The sequence below is a fragment of the Triturus cristatus genome, chromosome 2_1 (assembly GCF_964204655.1).
Source record: "Triturus cristatus chromosome 2_1, aTriCri1.1, whole genome shotgun sequence".
Classification (NCBI taxonomy): domain Eukaryota; kingdom Metazoa; phylum Chordata; class Amphibia; order Caudata; family Salamandridae; genus Triturus; species Triturus cristatus.
The window spans coordinates 460,730,048-460,754,316 of NC_140581.1; positions in this window are offsets into that span (position 1 = coordinate 460,730,048).

Here is a 24,269-nt window from a genome sequence, read left to right on the forward strand (position 1 = left end):
ATTTTAAGTGTCGCTTTTGGTGGGGAAGACCTGCTTTCCCATGCTGAACTCAGTCCCAGATTGCAAAGGAGGGTTTTCATAGCTCTCAGCCATTTGATCTTATGCCATCCGGGTAGTGACATTACTTCGGAGAGGCCTTTAGCATAATTAGCTAATTCTGGGACTCTCCACAACCGAGCCCATAGTAATAATGGTCGAAATTTCGCCAGCTCATCAATGGGCCGGCAACCTAAGTCAAGCATCAATGGGGTCATGGGGGTACCCTGGGGGAGTGACATAATAGCCCTGCAGAACTTTCTCTCTGATCTTAACAACTCGTTAGAGTTACACGAGCCCCACAGTTCGGCCCCGTAAAGTGCAGAGCTCACTCCCCTTGCTGTATATATTTCAAGAACAGGGGCTATGGGTCTAAATGCGCATAAGCGCTGCTCCCTCAGGAGAGCTCCTGCAACCCTTTTATGGGCTAACAGCATTTTGCACAGATGAGGGGCCCATAGCATATTATGTGACAGACGAATCCCAAGATAGTCGAACTCGTCTACCCTCTCCAAGGGTACGGCATTCAGCCTCGGGGGACGCACAATTTTCTTGGGTGGGTTCATTACTAGGTATTTCGTTTTATCAACATTAATTATCAGGCCCCGTTCTGCGCAAAAAGACTGAAAATTATTTAACAGTTTTTGGAGGCCCATTGGTGATTTGGAGAGTAAGAGCGTATCATCCGCGAAGAGGAGGGTGGGAATACTTTTGCCCGCCAGGGATGGTGCATCAGAAGGATCTTTCAATAAATGCTCAACCACTCCGTTAACGTAAAGAGAAAGAGAGTGGGAGCCAACACACAGCCCTGACGGACACCTCGCTCTACCGGGATTCTAGCAGTTTTTTCACCCTCTCTACCCCATCTAATCTGGGCAAAGGTATTTTCGTGCATCCTTATAATTAACACCAGTATATAGTGGGGTACCCCCATGTCAGTGAAAACTCTCCAAAGGGTCACTCTGGGTACTAAGTCAAAGGCAGTCTTCAGGTCTATGAATGCGAGATAGAGACTGCCCTTGGCCAGAACCACCACCTTGGAGTAAACTAAAAGCAGCCTAAAAGCTTGCTCAATTGTGCCAGTACCCACTCTAAAGCCAGCCTGGAGGTCGGAAAGGATATTGTTTTCACTAATCCATTGGAGCAGTCTAACCAGCAGCACTTTACCCACCACCTTTTGGGATATATCGAGCAAACTAATCGGTCTATAATTGGATGGGACGTCCCTGGCCCCCTTCTTGAAGACAGGCACAACCTCCGCCCCCTTCCAAGATGCGGGAATAGGTGCACCCCTACTGATTGCGTTGAGTAAGACATAGATTAGTTTACCCCATTTTGGGATGTCTGAGCGCAATAAATCCCCTGGAATACCATCAGGACCAGCTGCTTTTTGGGGCCTGATGGTACTGATTGCATATTCAACTTCTTTGATAGAAAAAGGGGGATGGGACAATACTAGTTCCTGGACAGTGAGTGTAAGAGGACCTGAAATGTTAGCAGGATTGTTAATACTTGTAGGTGGGACAACAATATCTTACTGGCACAAAAGGGTGGAAGAGGTCTATTTTTAGGGAAGAGGAAGTTATAGGGAAGATGGGTGCACTGATAGAAATGTAGTGAACGGTAGCCATAATAGATCAAATTTAATCTTAAAATGGATTGAAGCATGGGATACCGTAGCAATTCTATGTTCATCACATATTAAATTCCACCAGAGTAAAAAGGATAATTTAGAATTGTTTTTCCAACATGTCAATATAACCTTAAAAGCAACAGCAATAAATAAATCAAATAAAATAGATTTGGAGGAAATTTGGTCATAATCGGGAGACAGAGTAACTAAAAATATATTGAGGATATTAAATTGAACTCCATAAGAAAAAATTGAAAGACATTTTGACCAAACAGCTTTCCAAAAAGCATGAACCTTGGGAAAATAGTAAAGTAAGTGTATCAAAGATCCTTCAGCAGTAAGACCAACAAGATGGTGAGACAGATTGATTGAACTTATGAAGAAGGAGGGGAGTTATCACAAATCCATTATAAATAAAGTATAGGGATTGTGTGATATTGACAACTTTGGATGTCTTGAAAAGTTTTCGCCACAATTTTTCCCAATGAGGAATAGACAATGTTTGGGATAGATCCTGTTCCCAGTCTAGCTCAATATTAGATCTATTACGTGTGCATGTAGATACAGCTAGAGTTTTATATATAAAGGAAGCACTTGGAATTGTGTCAGAAGAAACTTGGTTCAGGGGTGTATCAGGTGTGAATGAAACTGGAACTGGTTGAGATATGAAGTTTTGCAAACAATTCTGGAGTGCTGGAACTAAAATGTTATATTGTTGAATACATGAAGCAGGGAGATTACATTTTTCTTGTAATTGATGGAAGGGCAAAATCAAATTATTAACTATCAATTGATTAACATAAAAAAGGCCCTTTTCTTTCCAATATTTGTAGTAAAATGACTTGTAACGAAATTTGATGTATTTATTAAACCATATTGAGGAGGCTAGGAAAGATCGATAGCTGTCAAAATCCTTAAAGAAAAGTGTATGTAACAGGTATTCAGAATATTTCAAAATTGGATATTTAGAGATAAAAGTACAATTGGTTGGTCATGGATACAACATCCTGTAAAGAAAAATCATTTAGCAGTGAACATTTAACAGAAACCCAAGATGGGCTAGGAAAATCTTGATAATCTTTAGACATAGCATAAAATTGACGAATCAAAAAAGCATTATGATATAGTTTATAATCAGGAAATCGAACACCGCCCTTGGTTTTGGGACAAATTAATTTGGATAGGGCAATTTGTGCACGCTTATTATGCCATAGAAATTTAGTACATATAGAATTAATCTGTGTAAAATAATAATTGGGGATTTTGAATGGTAACATTGAAAGTGTGAATAATACCTGGGGAACAATTATCATTTTATCGTATCTAGTCTGCCCCACCAAGATAAAAAATAAAGGAGACCAAGAGGTCAACAAATTGGTAATTTTAAGTTTTAGAGCAGTAAAATTGTGGGATAATGTATCATGATTGTTAGAGGAGAACCATGTTCCTAAATATTAAATTTTTTGAGAGCACCATGTAAAGTTGGTTGAATCAAACATATGTCAATAACATAATGAGTTTAAAGGTAAGATCTCAGTCTTGGAGAAATGTAGTTTATAACCTGAGACTTTAGAGAATGATGAAATTTCTGGTAAAAAGTGGGTAGTGAGGAAATAGAATTGGACATATAGATAAGGATATCGTCTGCATATGCAGAAAGTTTAATTTGATGGGATTTCAGTGTAAAACCAGTAATATGGAGGTTATTTCTAATACGTTCAAGGAAGAGTTCTAAGCATAACAGAAAAAGTAATGGGGAAAGGGGGCACCCCTGGAGTGTACCTCTTTGCAGACGAACATATGGGGAGAAGAGACCATTAACAAGAACACATGCTTTGGGATCAGTGTACAATAGTTTGACATATGAAATAAACTTTGGACCAAATCCAAACCATTGTAAAGTGTGTATCATGAATTCCCAACTTATTCGATCAAAAGCTTTTTCAGCATCCAAAGATAAGGCGGCTAAGGGAAAGGGATATTTTCCACCAAGGGTGAGAATATTGGAAAACATTCTGGGCCCGATTCACAGAACTAACTTAAGACAAAATCCTAAACTTACTACCATTTTGGTATTCACAGAAGGCACTTACTCATTTTGGTATTCACAGAAGGCACTTACTCATTTCGGTATTCACAGAAGTTAGGAGTCCTAAGTTTAGTAGTAGTATAGTTAGGACACCTAACTTTAGGACTCCTAAATGCCTTCTGTGAATACCGAAAGTCTTAAAATTATGTTTTTTCTCAGTTTAGTAGTAGTATAGTTAGGACTCCTAACTTTAGGGCTCCTAAATGCCTTCTGTGAATACCGAAAGTCTTAAAATTAGGATTTTTCTCAATTTAGTAGTCCTAAGTTTAGGACTCCTAACTTTAGGACTCCTAAATGCCTTCTGTGAATACCGAAAGTCTTAAAATTAGGTTTTTTCTCAGTTTAGTAGTAGTATAGTTAGGACTCCTAACTTTAGGACTCCTAAATGCCTTCCTTGAATACCGAAAGTCTTAAAATTAGGATTTTTCTCAATTTAGTAGTCCTAAATTTAGGACTCCTAACTTTAGGACTCCTAAATGCCTTCTGTGAATACCGAAAGCCTTAAAATTAGGATTTTCCTCAGTTTAGGAGTCCTAAGGTTAGGACTCCTAACTTTACAACTACTAAACTGAGAAAAATCCTAATTTTAAGGCTTTCGGTATTCACAGAAGGCCTTTAGGAGTCCTAAAGTTAGGAGTCCTAAACTTAGGACTACTAAATTGAGAAAAATCCTAATTTTAAGACTTTCGGTATTCACAGAAGGCATTTAGGAGTCCTAAAGTTAGGAGTCCTAACTATACTACTACTAAACTGAGAAAAATCCTAATTTTAAGACTTTCGGTATTCACAGAAGGCATTTAGGAGTCCTAAACTTAGGACTCCTAACTTCTGTGAATACCGAAATGAGTAAGTGCCTTCTGTGAATACCAAAATGAGTAAGTGCCTTCTGTGAATACCAAAATGGTAGTAAGTTTAGGAATTTGTCTTAAGTTAGTTCTGTGAATCGGGCCCACTGGCATTATCAGAAGCCAATTGTCCTTTGAAAAAACCAACCTGATCTGGGTTAATAAGAAAAGGAATAACTTTCTCCAAGCGGGATGCCAAAATCTTAGCAAAACTTTTACAATCATAATTGATTAGTGATATGGGGTAAAAAAAATTGCAAAAAGAGGAATCTTTGTCTGGTTTAGGGATGACAATGATAAGAGCTTCTAAAAAAGAGCCACAGGCCTTAGAATTGGATAGGAATTAATTAAAAAGTTATAATAATTTAGGGGCACAAATTGAAGAAAAGGTTAAAAATAGTTCAACGGAAAAGCCATCAGGACCCGGAGCCTTAGATTTTTTCAAGGAATTGAAAGCATTGGATATTTCCTGAAGAGAAATATCCTCCTCCAGTGGTGAGAAGATATCTGGGAGAGATTTAGGTTTGGGAATATCTTGGAAGAAAGATACAAAATCTCCTTCAGAGTGATTAGTATTTTCTGTATGTAACAGATTGTAATACGATTGAAATGTGTCTATAATGTCAGAATCAGATGAAAGGAGTTTATTGGTCGTTTCAGAGTGGATAGGGCCGATGTTCTTACGTTCTGATTTAATTTTTAAATAATTTGCTAACATTTTCCCTGCTTTGTTTTGGCTTCCGTGAAATTTTGATTTAACCTTAAGAAGGATATTACAAGCATCCACAGTGGCAATTTCGTTCAGGGTAGCTTTAGCTTTAACTAACTCTTGTAATGATGAGAAGGATTTGGACGAAAAATATTTATGTTCCAAAGTTTTAATTTGTAGTAGGGTTTATTTATATTTAGCATTTAATAGCTTTTTTTCTTGGAAGAGTAAACAATAGTGAAGGCTCTAAATGATGCTTTAAATGCATTCCAATTATTGTGAATTGAGGTATCTAAAGAATTATTAAGCACAAAAAATTCATTAATGAAAGAAGTCGCTTCTGAAATAAGGGTGCGATCTGATAAAAGGTGATTGTTAAATCGCCAGCGACCTTGTTTGGATGAAAAGACATATTGTCCCACTTTGCTTCAAGACAGGAGGATGCCCTGTGATACAATGTACTGAAATTGTTAGAATTGGGCACTTGCCCAGTAATCAAGTTTTTGGGAAAATCATGTTAGCATGAAAGAAATGCAAGTGGGAACTGTGAAGGAGATTATGGAAGTGTCTGACTTCTTAGTATCTTGGAAATAGGACGTTACAAAATCTCTATATATATACTTATAAATTCACCAAGAACATGTTGAGGCATGAAATGAATTTAATAATTATTTTTGAGACATCTGACAAGAAAGTTTGGCAATATTTGTTTTGATCACGTACTGGAATGGAGTCTGTTTTCCATTGTAATGATGATAATGGACCATGTGATCGGGAGCTTGTGTTTTTTAAGTGGTTGCCAATGTAATGACGTTTGTTGTGTGAACAAGCCTGCGGAAGCAGGCGAAACACGTTACCAAATATGAATAAAGAAAGCCTTTTAAATTTGAATGGAGTTCGAGCCCCTGTGTCAGCTTCCGATCTGTGAAACGAGACCGGAGTTTGTGTTCATATATTAGGGGTGGGCGGAATTTGCGAAATCCACTTTCGCAAATTATCGCGAAAATGTTAAAAATATCGCGAAGATGCGGAAGTTTTTTTCCCGCATGTTCGCGAGATTTTCTGCATGGTTGCGGCTCGCCAACTTACCCATGCGGTTGCTCGCGGGCGCAGCCATCTTGTTTTCAGTTGTCTCGCAGTGCATGATCGCGAGTAGAAAGACGTGATCGAGTGACGCATGACGTCACTGCGGGCGGGAACTGTCGTGAGACAGCGCAAATGGCTAAAAACAATACAACATCTCATGGAGAACGCGACCGGATCAAGAAAACTTGTCGGCGAACGCAGGGATTCAGGTAAGGCGATCGCGCGCGCGCGAGAATGTATTATTTTACAGCGTGAGTAAGAACCAAATTATCGCTAAGCTTCGGAATGCGGAAATTTTGACATTTTCGCGCTTACCGCGGAACGCGAAAATGTCAAATTATCGCAATTTCCGCGAACGGAACAAAATTTTTGCCCAGGCCTATGAAATATCCACCTAACTATAACATGTGTGAAACCTATGGTTTTTTAAGTGAATATAGTTATAGTTAGGACCTATTTTCCATAGGAAATCCGCAACATTCTATTTGGAATAACGTTGGCGTCGATTGATGAATCTTCGCGAACTTTTCCAAACTTTTGGCCAGCTCCGGTCCGCTCCTATCCTGAAAATTTCACGGTGATTCGTCAAGCGGGGGCCGAGAAAAAAGGGGGATCCCAAAACACGTTTTCCCCATGCATTTTCCCATAGGACCTGTTGACGCAGCTACAGCCCAAAGTGCTGAACGGAATTACACCAAATTTGGCAAAGAGGTAGTCCTCAGTCCAGACTCGTGCCTTTTGCTTAAATGGTGTAAATCCGTTCAGTAGTTCCTGAGAAAATCCAAAGTAAAATCACATATATATCTGGGCGGAGCCTAACCACACATCTCATCGTGAGATCTGATTGGCTGTCAGCACTTCATCCAAGAAGTGTTGGCAGCCATCTTGGAACCAATATACATGATAGCACCTCATTAAAAAGCATTGCAGTTAATAGAAGGTTTTAAGACTTTAGTTACATTATAAATCATTTGTTGATGGTACCATACTCATTTTAGGAATCGTGGTGTGTTCTAAGGTGATTTTACCATGTGAAAAAGCCTTCTGCTGTGATATCATGAATCATGTTTGAGAGAAAACTATTTTCTCATGCTTTTCCCACAGAGGTTTGGAAAGTGATCTATAAGCTAAACTGAGAGCATATTTTCTGTAAATTCACATTATCTTTCTCAGTCATGTGAGAATGAAGTCTGACATTCTCAGTAAAACATGTACATCCAACAAGGGCAGAGACTGTCAGTTGATTCCTTTGTGTTCTACTGCAGCTTCCCAGAGTGTTATAAAGAACAACTAGAGCGCTAACAGTCCTACTTATGACAAACGCATGGCACACCTGAAGCCATCTTGGTTGGAATAAAGTGGTAACTCTTAAAACATTTAATTTAAAAAGGAACAAAATGAGGGGGTTCATTTTGCCATAGAAAGTATGATTAGTGCTGCAGAAAGAAAAATTAGGGCACGGACTCTGAAAATTGAAGGCAGGTAGGAGAGTGCAGATGCAACAATTTGACCATACTGGGCAGGCAGGAATGGCAGTGGCAGCACAACAGACTATGGAGGGCAGTGGAAAGGGGGGCAGGGGCAACAAACCACCAATCCAGGACTGGCAAGAGAGGCTGTGGCAATATAATAGACCATTGTGGGCAGAAGGAAGAGGCAGTGATAGTACAACCATACATGCCAACAGACCCGTTTCAGCCAGGAAACGTCCAATGTTTTTAAGCTTAAAGGATCTGTCTCCTATCTACAATCTCCTCTTTTTCAATGTAACTCAAAGGGGAAAAATCAATACCCCAGTTTTTTTTCAAAATCTCCCTCTTACCAAGTTCAAAATGTTCACAAGTATGGTACATTGGATCATGGTAGGCAGGAGGAATTGGGGTAGGGACATGGACTCGGATAACAGAGGACATGAGGGACATGGAGAGGTGCACCAAACTGACCCTACAGGGCAGGCACCAGGGTTTGCAGCAGCACAATACACCACACATCGCATAATCCATAGAAAGCAATAGGGAGGGGACAGGACCATGCACATGGACAACAGAGAACAGAGGGGAAAGAGGCAATGGTAGCTAGCTGACCATAATGGACAGACAGGAGAGAAAGCTGCAGCATAACAGACCATAAAGGGAAGGAGGGACGGATCAGGGGCATTACAATGGAACAGACAAGCCAGGAGGGAGGGAATAGGGGTCTGCACATGGAAACAGAGGGCTGGGGGCAAGGGGGCAGGGCAGGAGCAGCAAGATGACCATGGAGGTCAGGCAGGATGGGCACTAGAAACAAGACACACCATGGAGAGCAACAATGAGACTATGATGGCATACATACAGAACATGAAGGTGGGAAGGGGTCAGGGGCAGCTAGCTGACCACACAGGGAAGGTGGGAGGGGCCATAGCAGCACAGAAGACCATGCATGGCAAGTGAGAGGGTTAGTGGCAGCACAATGGCTATGATGGGCAAGAAGGAGGGTGCAGGGGCATGCACAAAGGACGATGGAGGATAGAAGGGAGGGTCAGGACCTGTGCACAGACAAGAAAGTTCAGGGGAAGGGACCTCACAACAGACCACACGGGGCAGGCAGGAGGAGCAGTTGCAGCACAACAGACCAGGGAGGGCAGAAGGGTGTGGCAGTACAATGGACCATGTAGGACAGGAGGAAGAGGATAGGGGCATGGCATGTGGACAGGCAGGGTGGAGGTGGCAGGGACAGGTTACAGTCATCTGACAATGCTAGGCAGGTGGGAGGGGAGTGGCAGCTTAACAGAACACTCAGAGTAGATAGGAGTGGCAGGTCCATGGGACATGGTGGGCAAAAATGATGGAGCAGGGGCATGCACAAAGACATCGGAGGGCAGGGGGAAGGAGAATAGGGGCAGCAAGCTAAGCACAGAGTTTAAGCAGGAGGTCAATGATGGGGCATAGAATTGGGCAATGGAGGGCGGGAGGAGTGGACTGGTACATCATACTAAATTGAGGGCAGTGGCAGCACATCAGACCATGCATGGCAGGAGGGAGGAGGCTAGTCCATGGATTCAGACAACAGAGGATAGGGAGGAGGTGGATGGAGCAGCAAGCTAAGTGTTCAGAGAAGGTGGGTATTAGGAACTTTATGGTTTTTAAAATGTGTGTCTGTGCGAACTACTTAAAATATGAACAAGTATGCAGCATAATCTCACTTTTATTCAGGTACAAGAGGACGTTTGTGACTGTGACTCCGGGCTCACTTGGCAGAAACACCCCCTGACCCTCCACCCCCATCGCAAAATGTAATGCCCGTGAAAAGGGTAGGTGGACGAAGTGTTATATAGAACATAGTCCTCAGAGCACGATTGAAAATGAAAACCAGATATAGTATATGGTATAAACTATGCACCAAAAAGTGTGATATAAGATGAACCGGGGCGTGGAATATAATATGCAATACATTGTGCGCAATGACAGATTCATTGTAGAGCGCGAGATAGCACAGGCACTAGCGCGTGCTATGCGATATGCGCCTTGGAGTGTAATATGCACAGGGCAGTGTTGTGTAACCTAACTAGTCTCTAAAGTTGTAATATAAAATATGTGCTGGGGAGTGTAGCGTTGCATATGCACTGTGACAAAGATATGGATCCCAGATTGTAATATGTATGTCATAGCGCTGTGCGTTATAACATAGGCATCGAGGAAGGCACGTTAGATGGGGCAATATAACCCGTGCGAAGGCAAGTGTGGCATGACATATTCACGGGGTGGTGTTACAGTGCACATGGGCTAGAGAGTGTCATAGCATACGCACTAGCTGGTGGAATACAACACAGAGGTGTGAGGCACTCGGCGGGCACTGGTGGGTGTAACACAGCATTGGGCTCAGCCAGGAGCACGCTGTGACTCTCAAGCGAGGTTCGTCTCCTTTCCAGAGAGTAAAATAAAAAGTATTACTCATCCGGCGGTGGATGTGTGTTTTTTTAACCGTGAGGGGGGTTTCTTGCATAGTTTGGTCGAATTTTTGTCGAATCCCCTTTGAATGGCTTGGTGTGCGTGTATATTAAATGTGCCCGTCAATAGCTACCCATGTTTGTATAAATAAACAACAAGGGTGTCTACTTGGAGAGTACCCACCGGCGGGGGCGCCGGGATTAGGCACGGTAGGGCGTCAGACACGTCAGAGCTTCACAAGCGGTGTAAATACATTCTATGCATAGTCACCTTTTAATGAATATCACGCAAATCGTCATGGTGATGGGTACATACGGTTTGTCCAGCATGTCCTAGGTTTTTCTATAAATAAATATATTTTTAAAATAATAAAAAGCAAAGGCCGGCCCCGGGGGATGGGGTCCCCGGGGCCATAAGTGGCCTGAGGAGGGGGGCAACGCAGCCCCCTCCTAAAGAATTTTTTTTAAAAAAGGCCATGACCCGGGGGTTGGGGTCCCCGGGGCCGATTAAGGCCTTAGGAGGGCCAAATTTATTTTTTTCAACAAAAAAAATTAGGTTGCAGGCCCTGGGGTATGGGGTCCCCAGGGCCAATAAATTAGAAAAAGAAGGGAAGCCACCTAGCACTCCTTCTTAAAAAAGCAAAATAAATAAAAGACCGGCATCGCGCCGGAGGCCACGCCCCCTCCTTGCAGCACTCTGCAAACGCACGCCCTGGCCAGTTGTAAGTTGGGGAATTAATTCCCCTTCAATACTGAGGGTCCTGAGGGCCAACTAGCCCAACAGCTTTCTCCAGTATGCGCCAGGGAGCTGCGTTGCAGAAAGGTGTTCTGAGGCCACGCCCCTTTTTACACCTCTATGCAACGCAGCTCTGTGGCGCTTACTGGAGGTACCTAGTGGGCTAGTTTGACCCTAGGGACCCTTAGGATTCAATGTGACATAATCTCTCAACTTAGAACGGCCACAGGGCGCGTTTACACAGTGGTGAAGCGAGGGGACGGGGCCTGAGGTGACGTGTGCAAACACGCCCTGTGGCGCGTTTTAAGTTGGGGAAATAATTCCCTTTCAATCCTGAGGGACCCTGGGGGCCAACTAGCCCACCAGGTGCTTCCAGTAAGCGCCACTGCTCTGCTTTGCAGAGAGTTGGTGCAGGCCGTGCCCCTTTTTACACCTCTCTGCAATGGCGCTTACTGGTCGTACCTAGTGGGCTATTTTGCCCCTAGGGATCCTCAGGATTCAAGGGGACTTAATCTCCCAACTAAAAAAAGCCACAGGGCGTGTTTACACAGTGGTGAAGGGAGGGGACGGGGCCTGAGTTAACGTGTGCAAACAAGCCCTGTGGCGCATTTTAAGTTGGGAAATAAATCCCCTTCAATTCTGAGGGACCCTGGGGGCTAACTAGCCCACCAGGTGCTTCCAGTAAGCACCACTGCGCTGCGTTGCAGAGAGGTGGTCTAGGCCATGCCCCTTTTTACATCTCTCTGTAACGCAGCTCTGTGGCGCTTACTGGAGGTACCTAGTGGTCTAGTTGGACCCTAGGGACTCTCAGGATTCAAGGGGACTTAATCTAGCCAACTTAAAACGGCCACAGGGCGTGTTTACACTGTGGGGAAGTGAGGGGACGGGGCCTGAGGTGAAGTGTGCAAACACGCCCTGTGGCACGTTTTAAGAGGTAGTTTTAATCCCCTGCCCTATTATATACTAGGGGCTTACAGAGGAGGTCATGCTGATCACAGGGGGACCCAACGCCTAGTGTTCCCTAGTGTATGTAGGTGTTTTCACTGTATTCTGAGTGTCTTTTAACATAACACTGGCTCTAGGACTGGTTAGTCAGACTCAGTTACCACCAGTATCCGTCTGAAAAAGTTGAGGGTACAGGATGATTTTGCAACAAGGCTTCTTTCTGCTCTTCTGTTTGTTCTTTCTGCACGTTATCCTTCTTCCTGTACTTTTCTTCGTCTTTGAGGACTTCTGTTGCTTCTTTCTGCATTTCTTTTTTTTCTTTCTGTGCGTTTTTTCTTCTTTCTTCACACGTCCTATCTCTGTAGGCATAGTTAGAAATTAGCATTTAAAAAACCTTTGAAATTCACTGAAAAAACCATAGGTTTCAGGCACGTAATAGTTAGGAATTAGCATTTAAAAAACCTTATAAATTCACTGAAAAAAACCATAGGTTTCAGGGGCGTTATAGTTAGCTGGACTTTTCACTCGTACAAAACCATTGAAATTCCCCCGTTATAGTTAGTTCAGCTAACTATAACTCGCGCGCCCGCAATGCACTGCTGATGACGTCACATATTACATCACTCATGACATGGTCAGTGACATCACTCGTGACATCACTCATGACATTACTCATGACATCTCAAATGACATCACTGATGACATCATCCTTGTGATAGAGTGGCAGACCTCCTCTCCCCCTAATATAACCTTTGATACACACATTCAAAAATAGAAACTAAAATTTTCAAAACAATGGACATACCAATATCAGTTACAACAACCTATTCAGTAATTCTAAGAACCACATACACATCCACTGATTCACCAACAGTCCTATACAGTCACTCATACATGTACTCACTCATCATATGTACTCATACACCTATACATCCTGTTACACAACGCCACTCATCCATAGAGTTACTCACACACATAGTCACTCATGCTAATAAAGAATGAAACATCCATTTACTTGCATATACAGTTATACACACACCACCACACTTACTTCTACAGAAACTTACACATACTTAGTGTTTTAAACAATCACTTATAGAAACACATACTTATTCATACAGGAACTCTTTCAATCTCTCACTCTCACATATACTCACTTATATACACCAATAGTCACATATACTAGTTTAAAACATATGTAGTTACTCATAAAGACACTATTGAGACAGTCATTCACTCATCAACACACACATGCACACACTCATACACCCATACAGTCCTGCACACATGCTGTCTTCAACACATCCAAACAGTGAGTCACTCATTCATGCACCTATGCACTATGTAATACCCCCCACCAAACAATACAGACACTCAGACACTCATACTGATACTCAAAAAACCAACTAATAACCTATATAGACACTCATGTAGCTACTCACCAACCCATGCAGCCACTTATACACAAAGTGAGAGACTGATACAGATATTTACATATTTAAACATTACTCACTAAGCCATGGATTCACTAAGATACACTTAATCAGTCAGTTATACAATACATTTTTCAAAAACAAATCATCCATTTAGACACTTACATACGCATTTATTCTTCAATCGACCTTGAGATATACATATATAAATTAAAACATATGTAATTTTCAGAAAAACACACATTCGCTGGATGATGTCTTCAGTGATGTCATCAGTGATGTCATTTGAAATGTCATCAGTGATGTCATGAGTGATGTCACTGACCATGTCATGAGTGATGTAATATGTGACGTCATCAGCAGTGCATTGCGGGCGCGCGAGTTATAGTTAGCTGAACTAACTATAACGCGGGAATCTCAATGGTTTTGTACGAGTGAAAAGTCCAGCTAACTATAACGTCCCTGAAACCTATGTTTTTTTTCAGTGAATAAATATATATATATATATGTATATATATATATATATATATTATATATATAAAAGTATTTCTTATTTTGCCAATAGCTTGACACAACTTCATGAATTTTTAAAAATCCCCTTTTTGGTTTAGCTGCAGTGTGAAAAGTTTCAGGGTGATCAAGCAGTGGCTGAGCAAAAAGGGGTAAAATCGCTTTTCTTATGGAAACTTTGGCCTTAACTTATATATATAAGTTAAGGCCAAAGTTTTTTTTAAAAATCTCCTTTTTGGTTTAGCTGCAGTGTGAAAAGTTTCAGGGTGATCAAGCGGTGGCTTTTTGCTCAGCCACCGCTTGATCACCCTGAAACTTTTCACACTGCAGCTAAACCAAAAAGGGGATTTTTAAAAAAAAATTCATGAAGTTGTGTCAAGCTATTGGCAAAATAAGAAATACTTTTATATATATAATATATATATATATATATTTATTCACTGAAAAAAACAGAGCAACAGTGAGACTGTGATGGCATACACACAGACCATGGAGGGAAGGTGGGAGGGGGTCAGGGGCAGCTAACTGACCACACAGGGAAGGTGGGAGGGGCCATAGCAGCACAGAAGACCATGCATGGCAAGTGAGAGGGTTAGTGGCAGCACAATGGCTATGATGGGCAAGAAGGAGGGTGCAGGGGCATGCACAAAGGACGATGGAGGATAGAAGGGAGGGTCAGGACCTGTGCACAGACAAGAAAGTTCAGGGGAAGGGACCTCACAACAGACCACACGGGGCAGGCAGGAGGAGCAGTTGCAGCACAACAGACCAGGGAGTGCAGAAGGGTGTGGCAGTACAATGGACCATGTAGGACAGGAGGAAGAGGATAGGGGCATGGCATGTGGACAGGCAGGGTGGAGGTGGCAGGGACAGGTTACAGTCATCTGACAATGCTAGGCAGGTGGGAGGGGAGTGGCAGCTCAACAGAACACTCAGAGTAGATAGGAGTGGCAGGTCCATGGGACATGGTGGGCAAAAATGATGGAGCAGGGGCATGCACAAAGACATCGGAGGGCAGGGGGAAGGAGAATAGGGGCAGCAAGCTAAGCACAGAGTTTAAGCAGGAGGTCAATGATGGGGCATAGAATTGGGCAATGGAGGGCGGGAGGAGTGGACTGGTACATCATACTAAATTGAGGGCAGTGGCAGCACATCAGACCATGCATGGCAGGAGGGAGGAGGCTAGTCCATGGATTCACACAACAGAGGATAGGGAGGAGGGGGATGGGGCAGCAAGCTAACTGTTCAGAGAAGGCGGGTATTAGGAACTTTATTGTTTTTAAAACATTGTGTCTGTGCGAACTACTTAAAATATGAACAAGTATGCAGCATAATCTCACTTTTATTCAGGAAGAAGAGGACGTTTGTGACTGTGACTCCGGGCTCACTTGGCAGAAACACCCCCTGACCCTCCACCCCCTATCGCAAAATGTAATGCCCGTGAAAAGGGTAGGTGAACACAGTGTTATATAGAACATAGTCCTGAGAGCACGATTGAAAATGAAAACCAGATATAGTATATGGTATAAACTATGCACCAAAAAGTGTGATATAAGATGAACCGGGGCGTGGAATATAATATGCAATACATTGTGCGCAATGACAGATTCATTGGAGAGCGCGAGATAGCACAGGCACTAGCGCGTGCTATGCGATATGCGCCTTGGAGTGTAATATGCACAGGGCAGTGTTGTGTAACCTAACTAGTCTCTAAAGTTGTAATATAAAATATGTGCTGGGGAGTGTAACGTTGCATATGCACTGTGACAAAGATATGGATCCCAGATTGTAATATGTATGGCATAGCACTGTGCGTTATAACATAGGCATCGAGGAAGGCACGTTAGATGGGGCAATATAACCCGTGCGAAGACAAGTGTGGCATGACATATTCACGGGGTGGTGTTACAGTGCACATGGGCTAGAGAGTGTCATAGCATATGCACTAGCTAGTGGAATACAACACAGAGGTATGTGGCACTCGGCAGGCAATGGTAGGTGTAACACAGCATTGGGCTCTGTCAGGAGCGCGCTGTGACTCTCAAGTGATGTTCGTCCCCTTTCCAGAGAGTAAAATAAAAAGTATTACACATCCGGCAGTGGATGTGTGTTTTATTAACCGTGAGGGGGGTTTCTTGCATAGTTTTGGTCGAATTTTTGTCGAATCCCCTTTGAATGGCTTGGTGTGCATGTGTATTAAATGTGCCCGTCAATAGCTACCCATGTTTGTATAAATAAACGACAAGGGTGTCTACCGAGATTAGGCACGGTAGGGCATCAGACATGTCAGAGCTTCACTAGTGGTGTAAATACATTCCACGTGGATTCATTGCATGCATAGTCGCCTTTTAATGAATATCACGCAAATCGTCATGGTGATAGGTACACACAGTTTGTCCAGCATGTCCTAGGTGTGTCTATAAATATATATTTTTTAAAAATAATAAAAAACAGTGGCCGGCCCTGGGGATTGGGGTCAAAAAAATATAATTAGGAGACAGGCCCTGGGGGATGGGGTCATCAGGGCCAATAAATTAGAATAAGAAGGGGAACCACACAGCCCCCCTTCTTAAAAAATTAAAATAAATAAAAGACTGGCATCGTGCCGGAGGCCATGCCCCCTCCGTGCAGCACTCTGCAAACGCGCCCCCAACAGGCATCTCCAGTATGCGCCAGGGAGCTGCGCTGCAGACAGGTGTTCTGAGGCCAAGCCCCTTTTTACACCTCTCTGCAACGCAGCTCTGTGTTGCTTACTGGAGGTACCTAGTAGTCTAGTTTGACCCTAGGGACCCTTAGGATTCAAGGGGACTTAATCTCTCAACTTAGAACAGCCACAGGGCGCGTTTACACAGTGGTGAAGGGAGGGGACGGGGCCTGAGGTGACGTGTGCAAACACGCACTATGGCACGTTTTAAATTGGGGATATAATTTCCCTTCAATACTGAGGGCCCCTGGGGGCTAACTAGCCCACCAAATGCTTCCAGTAAGCGCCACTGAGCTGCATTGCAAGGAGGCGGTCCAGGCCGTGCCACTTTTTACACCTCTCTGCAACGCAGCTCTGTGGCACTTACTGGAGGTACCTAGTAGGCTAGTTGGACCCTAGGGACCCTCATGATTCAAATGAACTTAATCTCCCAACTAAAAATGGACACAGGGCGTGTTTACACAGTGGTGAAGGGAGGGGACGGGGCCTGAGTTAACGTGTGCAAAAACGCCCTGTGGCCTGTTTTAAGAGGTAGTTTTAATCCCTATGCCCTATTTTATACTAGGGGCTTACAGAGGAGGTCATGCTAATCACAGGGGGACCCCAACGCATAATGTTACCTAGTGTGTGTAGGTGTTTTCACTGTATTCTAAGTGTCTTTTAACATAGCACTGGCTCTAGGACTGGTTAGTCAGACTCAGTTACCACCAGTATCCGTCTGAAAAAGTTGAGGGTACAGGATGATTTTGCAACAAGGCTTCTTTCTGCTCTTCTTTTTGTTCTTTCTGCACGTTATCCTTCTTCCTGCACTTATCTTCGTATTTGAAGACTTCTGTTGCTTCTTTCTGCACTTCTTTTGTTTCTTTCTGTGCATTTTTTCTTCTTTCTTCACATGTCCTATCTCTGTAGGCATAGTTAGAAATTAGCATTTAAAAAACCTTTGAAATTCACAGAAAAAACCATAGGTTTCAGGCACATTATAGTTAGGAATTAGCATTTAAAAAACCTCAGAAATTCACTGAAAAAACCATAGGTTTCAGGGGTGTTATAGTTAGCTGGACTTTTCACTTGTACAAAACCATTGAAATTCCCCCGTTATAGTTAGTTCAGCTAACTATAACTCGCGCGCCCGCAATGCACTGCTGATGACGTCATATATTACATCACTCATGACATGGTCAGTGACATCACTCATGACATCACTGATGACATCTCAAATGACATCACTGATGACATCACTGATGACATCATCCTTGTGATAGAGTGGCAGACCTCCTCTCACCCTAATATAACCTTTGATACACACATTCAAAAATAGAGACTAAAATGTTCAAAACAATGGACATACCAATACCAGTTACAACAACCTCTTCAGTAATTCTAAGATCCACATACACATCCACTCATTCACCAACAGTCCTATACAGTCACTCATACATGTACTCACTCATCATATGTACTCATACACCTATACATCCTGTTACACAATGCCACTCATCCATAGAGTTACTCACACACATAGTCACTCATGCTAATAAAGAATCAAACATACATTTACTTGCATATACAGTTATACACACACCACCACACTTACTTCTACGGAAACTTACACATACTTAGTCTTTTAAACAATCACTTATAGAAACACATAATTATTCATACAGGAACTCTTTCAATCTCTCACTCTCACATATACTCACATATATACACCAATAAACACATATACTAGTTTAAAACATATGTAGTTACTCATAAAGACACTATTGAGACAGTCATTCACTCACTAACACACCCATACACACACTCATCCACCCATACAGTCCTGCACACATGCTGTGTTCAACACATACAAACAGTGAGTCACTCATTCATGCACCTATGAACTACGTAATACCCCCCACCGAACCATGCAGACACTCAGACTGATACTCAAAAAACCAACTAATAACCTATATAGACACCCATGTAGCTACTCACCAACCCATGCAGCCACTTATACACAAAGTGAGAGACTGATACAGATATTTACATATTTAAACATTACTCACTAAGCCATGTATTCACTATGATACACTTAATCAGTCAATTACACAATCAATTTTTCAAAAACAAATCATCCATTTAGACACTTATATACCCATTTATTCTTCCATCGACCTTGAGATATACATATATAAAACATATTTAATTTTCAGAAAAACACACATTCCCTGGATGATGTCATCAGTGATGTCATCAGTGATGTCATTTGAGATGTCATCAGTGATGTCATGAGTGATGTCACTGACCATGTCATGAGTGATGTAATATGTGACATCATCAGCAGTGCATTGCGGGCGCGCGAGTTATAGTTAGCTGAACTAACTATAACGGGGGAATTTCAATGGTTTTATACAAGTGAAAAGTCCAGCTAACTATAACACCCCTGAAACCTATGGTTTTTTCAGTGAATATATATATATATATATATATATATATATATATATATATATATATATATATTCACTTAAAAAACCAAAGGTTTCACACATGTTATAGTTAGCTGGACATTTCACTCGTAAAAATCCAATGAAATTCTCCCGTTATAGTTAGTGCTGGCAACTATAACTCACGCGACCGCAATCCTCTGCTGATGACGTCAGATATTACATCACTGTATTTAGACACTTATTTACCCATGTCTTCTTCCAATAATCTTTAGCTATACATATATTCCTATTATTTATTTTTCAGAAAGACACATATGTCATCAGTGATGTAATATCTGACGTCATCAGCAGAGAATTGCGGTCGCGTGAGTTATAGTTGCCGGCACTAACTATAACGGGGGAATTTCATTGTTTTTTTACGAGTGAAATGTCCAGCTAACTATAACATGTGTGAAACCTATGGTTTTTTAAGTGAATATATATATATATATATATATATCTATATATGTATATATAGATATATATATATATATAGTTATAGTTATAGCGAGGACCAATGTTTCCATAGGAAAAGCATTTTTTTTACTTGCCTATATCTTTGGTGCCAGGTGATGAATCGTCATGAAATTTTCCCCAACAAAAGTGTGCCAGTGAATGTTTCTGGAAGATCTATCAAGCAGGGGCCAAGAAAAATGGCGGGGGGGGGGGGTTCAAAAAAGTGTTTTTCCAATGTTCATTTCCACAGAGATTTTGAGACACTACTACAGCCTGAACCACTAGACTGAATCACACCAAATTTGGCAGAAAGATAGCTCTTGGTCAGGAAGAAGCCCTTTTTGTTTGGTGTAAATCCGTTCAGTAGTTTTTGAGATATGAAAAAACAAATATATAGGAATGCGGATCCTCTGAGGAGCCGACAGTCCCTGTGCTGAAATCTGATTGGCTGCCAACACTTCAACCAGGAAGTGTTGGCAGTCATCTTTGGACATGGATTTAGCTGAGTCCCTCAAAAATGTTTTTTAAAAAGTGTGGTCTCTGGAGCTCATCTTCATTATAGCCCCCGGGAGGGCCATGTCCCGGGAGGATGCAGGATTTTTTTTAAGAAAAGAGGGGGTGCATGGGCCCCTCTCCTTCGGCTTAATTATGCCCCGGGGGTCACCACCTCCCTTGAACTTAATTTTAATATTGCAGATGGGTGCTCGGACCCTACCGAGCCCCTGGGGCCACCACAAGCCCGGGTCCCACCACCTCCCCGGGGCCATAAATAAATTAACTAGGCGGGCTGCACAGACTCCCTCAGGTCCCGGGTACACCACCTCCCCCTGGGGTCTTTCTTTTTTTTTTTAAAAAGGAGGGGGGCTGCACAGCCCACCTCCCAGGCCATTCTCGGCCATGGGGTCTACCACCTCTCCAGGGCGACCCGTGCAAACAGAAGGAAGGAGGCTGAGCCTGAGCCCCTAGACTTCTTGGAGGGTTCCCACAGGCACCCCACAAGGCCAAAAAGGCATTTGCTGCCAGGCTTCCCCAGGCCAGGTCCCAGGGACATGTTCAAAATAAAGGATGGGTGAGCACGGGCTACCCTCTCCTGGGGCTTATAAATGCCCCACAGGCCAACTCCTCCCCAGAATCTCATACAAAAAATAAATAGGGACGGCCTCCAGGAGCCCCAGGGCCCCGGCACCACCACCTCCCTGGGGCCAACTTCAACAAGAAAGGCGGAGGGCTATCTGGGCCTCCTCCTCAAGCCATAGATGGCCCTGGTGACTGCGACTCCCCCAGTCCCGTCTCCGGCCATCTCCAGGGGTGCCCACCCCCAGGACATAGCTGTTTGCTGTGGTTTGGCAGGAGACACAGCTAACAGCTCACTTGCTGGAATTGGAGCAGATGTGACTGGCTGCTCTGGGTGGGACCAGGGTACCCAGAATGGAGGCCAGGACCTGGGGATGGGGTCCCCAGTGCCAAATTTAGCCTGAGGAGGGGTGCCGGGCAGCCACCCCACCCCATCTTTAAATGTCTGGGCCCCAGAGGATGGGGCCCCCGGGGCTGAATTTGGTCTGTGGAGGGAGGCCATTGAGCCACCTTTCCTAATTGTGATGAAACATTTTTTATAAAGGGTGGGCCCCGTGGGATGTGGTCCCTGGGGCCAAAACCAGTCTGGGAGGGGGCCACATGGCCCAGTCCCCCATTCCAAAAAGACCTGGCCCCAGGAAATGGGGTCCCCAAGGCCAAAATTGGCCCAGGGAAGGGGGATCACACAGACCCCCTCTCCTACTAAAACAAAAAAAGAAATTTTAAAAAGCCAGCCCGAGCAAGTTGCTGGAGGACCTTGCCCCTTTCACCACCACTGTGCAAACATGCCTCCTGATGCACAACTTACCTCCAGTAGGTCCCACACAGCAGGATTACTGAAAGGTCTTCAGAGGCCCCTTACCCTTTCTCCACCACTCTGCAAACAAGCCTCCTAGCACATTACTGGTTGAGGGATGAAGTCCCCTTGGATGCTGAGTGTCTTTGGGGGCCAAGAACCTCTCCTGTTACCTTCAGTAAGTCCCACACAGCGTTATTGTGGAGAGCTGGTTGGAGGCTCCACCCCCTTTCTTCACCACTCTGCAAATGGGCCTCCTGGGGCACTACTGGTTGTGGGATGAAGTCCTCTTAGATACTGAGGGTCTTTGGGAGCCAAGAGCACTCCTGTTACCTCCAGTAAGTCCAACACAGCAGGATTCCTGAGAGCTGGTTCGAGCCCCCCCTCTCTCCACCACTCTGCAAACACGACTACTAGTTATAAAACCATAGAAATTCACTTAAAAAAACAAAGGTTACATGAATGTTATAGTTAGGTAATAAAAAAAATTTTTTACTTACAAATTCACTGAAAAAACAAAGATTACAGGGAAGTTCTAGTTAGCCTCAGTTTTTACTTGTACAAAACCATAGAAATTCAGCAGTTATAGTTACCTGAGCTAACTATAACTTATGCCCCGCAATGCACTGCTTATGACCTCACATATTACACTCACTCATGACATAGTCAGTGACATCACTGATCACATCTCAAATGATGTCACTGATGACATCTGAAATTGTTTTTTTAGGTGAATATATATATATATTTATTTATTTATGTATATATTTATTAATTTATATAAATGCAAAAAAAGAAGCAGAGAACTCTGGGTAGTTCCCAAGTTTAGGTGGAGAGCAGCTCCAGTACAGAGCATCCTACAACACCTGCGGCACTCTGAATTTGCTCACCTCAAATTTCTGCTTTTCTACCAAAGTTTTTAAGCAAAGTGCCATCCATGCCAAGATAGAAAGGGACAAAGTATTTTGCCATTCCTACAGCAAATTCTTTAAGCATAGGATTAGCACAGTGCCATGCACGCCTAGCTGTAACATTACTAAAGCCTTTTCACCACTCCAGTCACAGTATTACAGCTTTGGATTGGTAAAATACCATCCAAGCCAACCTGAAATGAATAAAAGCAACTCCTGATGTGTTTTGCAATCATTATAGCTCTTCAGAGAGATTTAGCTTTGTCCAGACACAAGGGAGGACCTAGTATAAGTCAAAATACTCAGAGTTTCTCTACTTCTTTTTTGCATAATTTATGCAGCACTCTGTTCCGGAAAAGGTAATATTTACATATAGCTATATATATATATATATACATATATATAGATAGATATATAAAATATATATATATATTTATATATATATATATATATATATATATATATATATATATATATATATATATATATATATATATATATATATATATATATATATATATATATATATATATATATATATATATTACCTACTGGCGGTCGCCAGTAGGTAGTTATAGTTAGGACCACGTTTCCATAGGAAAACCTCAACATTCTATTTTGAATAACTTTGGCGCCGGTCGACGAATCCTCGCGAATTTCTCAAAATAGGTGGGGCGCTACGCTCCGCTCCTACCCTGAAAGTCTCGGGGGGATCCGTCAAGCGGGGGCTGAGATAAAAGGGGGGTCCCAAAACGCGTTTTTCCCATGCATTTTTCCATAGGACCTTTAGAACGAGCTACAGCCCGAATGGCTGAACAGAATTACTCAAAATTTGGCAGAGAGGTAGTCCCTAGGTCAAGGAAGTGCCTTTTGTAGGTCTGGTGTAAATCTGTTCAGTATTTCCGGAGAAAATAGCATTTAAAAGCATATATATATATATATGCGCGCAGGGTGCGCGCACCGTGCGAGCACCGTGCGAGCACCCTAACGTGCGCGAGCGTAATTCTGATTGGTGGTTACATGTTAGTCAACGTTCGAATCGGTCGAAATCAGGAAGTGTCGGCCGCCATTTTGTTTGTTTTCAGTGCGAGAGTGAAAAAGGAAGGTGGCGAACGTGAAAAGGGGGCAGGGTAGAGAGTTCCTGACCCCCTAGCCTTTGTCAGGGGGTCCCTGAAGGACCCCGAAGGCAAAAAAAAAAATTTTTTTTTTTTAAAAATCGCGGGGGTGCGCGCACTGTGCGCGCACCCTGAAAAACACAAAAAAAAATTTTTTTTTTTTGCAAAAAAAAAATAATAATTCGCAGGGTGAAAACCAAAAAAAAAAATAATAATAATTTTTAATACGTAGTTTATTGTAAAATAAATATATAAAAAATAATACATAAATAAATTAGCATTTAAAAAACCGTACAAATTCACTGAAAAAACCATAGGTTTCACACACGTTATAGTTAAGAATTAGCATTTAAAAAACCTTGCTAATTCACTGAAAAAACCATAGGTTTCACACATGTTATAGTTAGCTGGACATTTTACTGATAAAAAACCAATGAAATTCCCCCGTTATAGTTACTGTAGGCAACTATAACTCACGCGACCGTAATCCTCTGCTGATGACATATGTGTCTTTATGAAAAAAGAATATTTGTAATATATGTATAGCTAAAATTTAATGGAAGAAGACATGGGCAAATAAGTGTCTAAATACAGAATTAGCATCAGCAGAGGATTGCGGTCGCGTGAGTTATAGTTGCCTACAGTAACTATAACGGGGGAATTTCATTGGTTTTTTATCAGTAAAATGTCCAGCTAACTATAACATGTGTGAAACCTATGGTTTTTTCAGTGAATTAGCAAGGTTTTTTAAATGCTAATTCTTAACTATAACGTGTGTGAAACCTATGGTTTTTT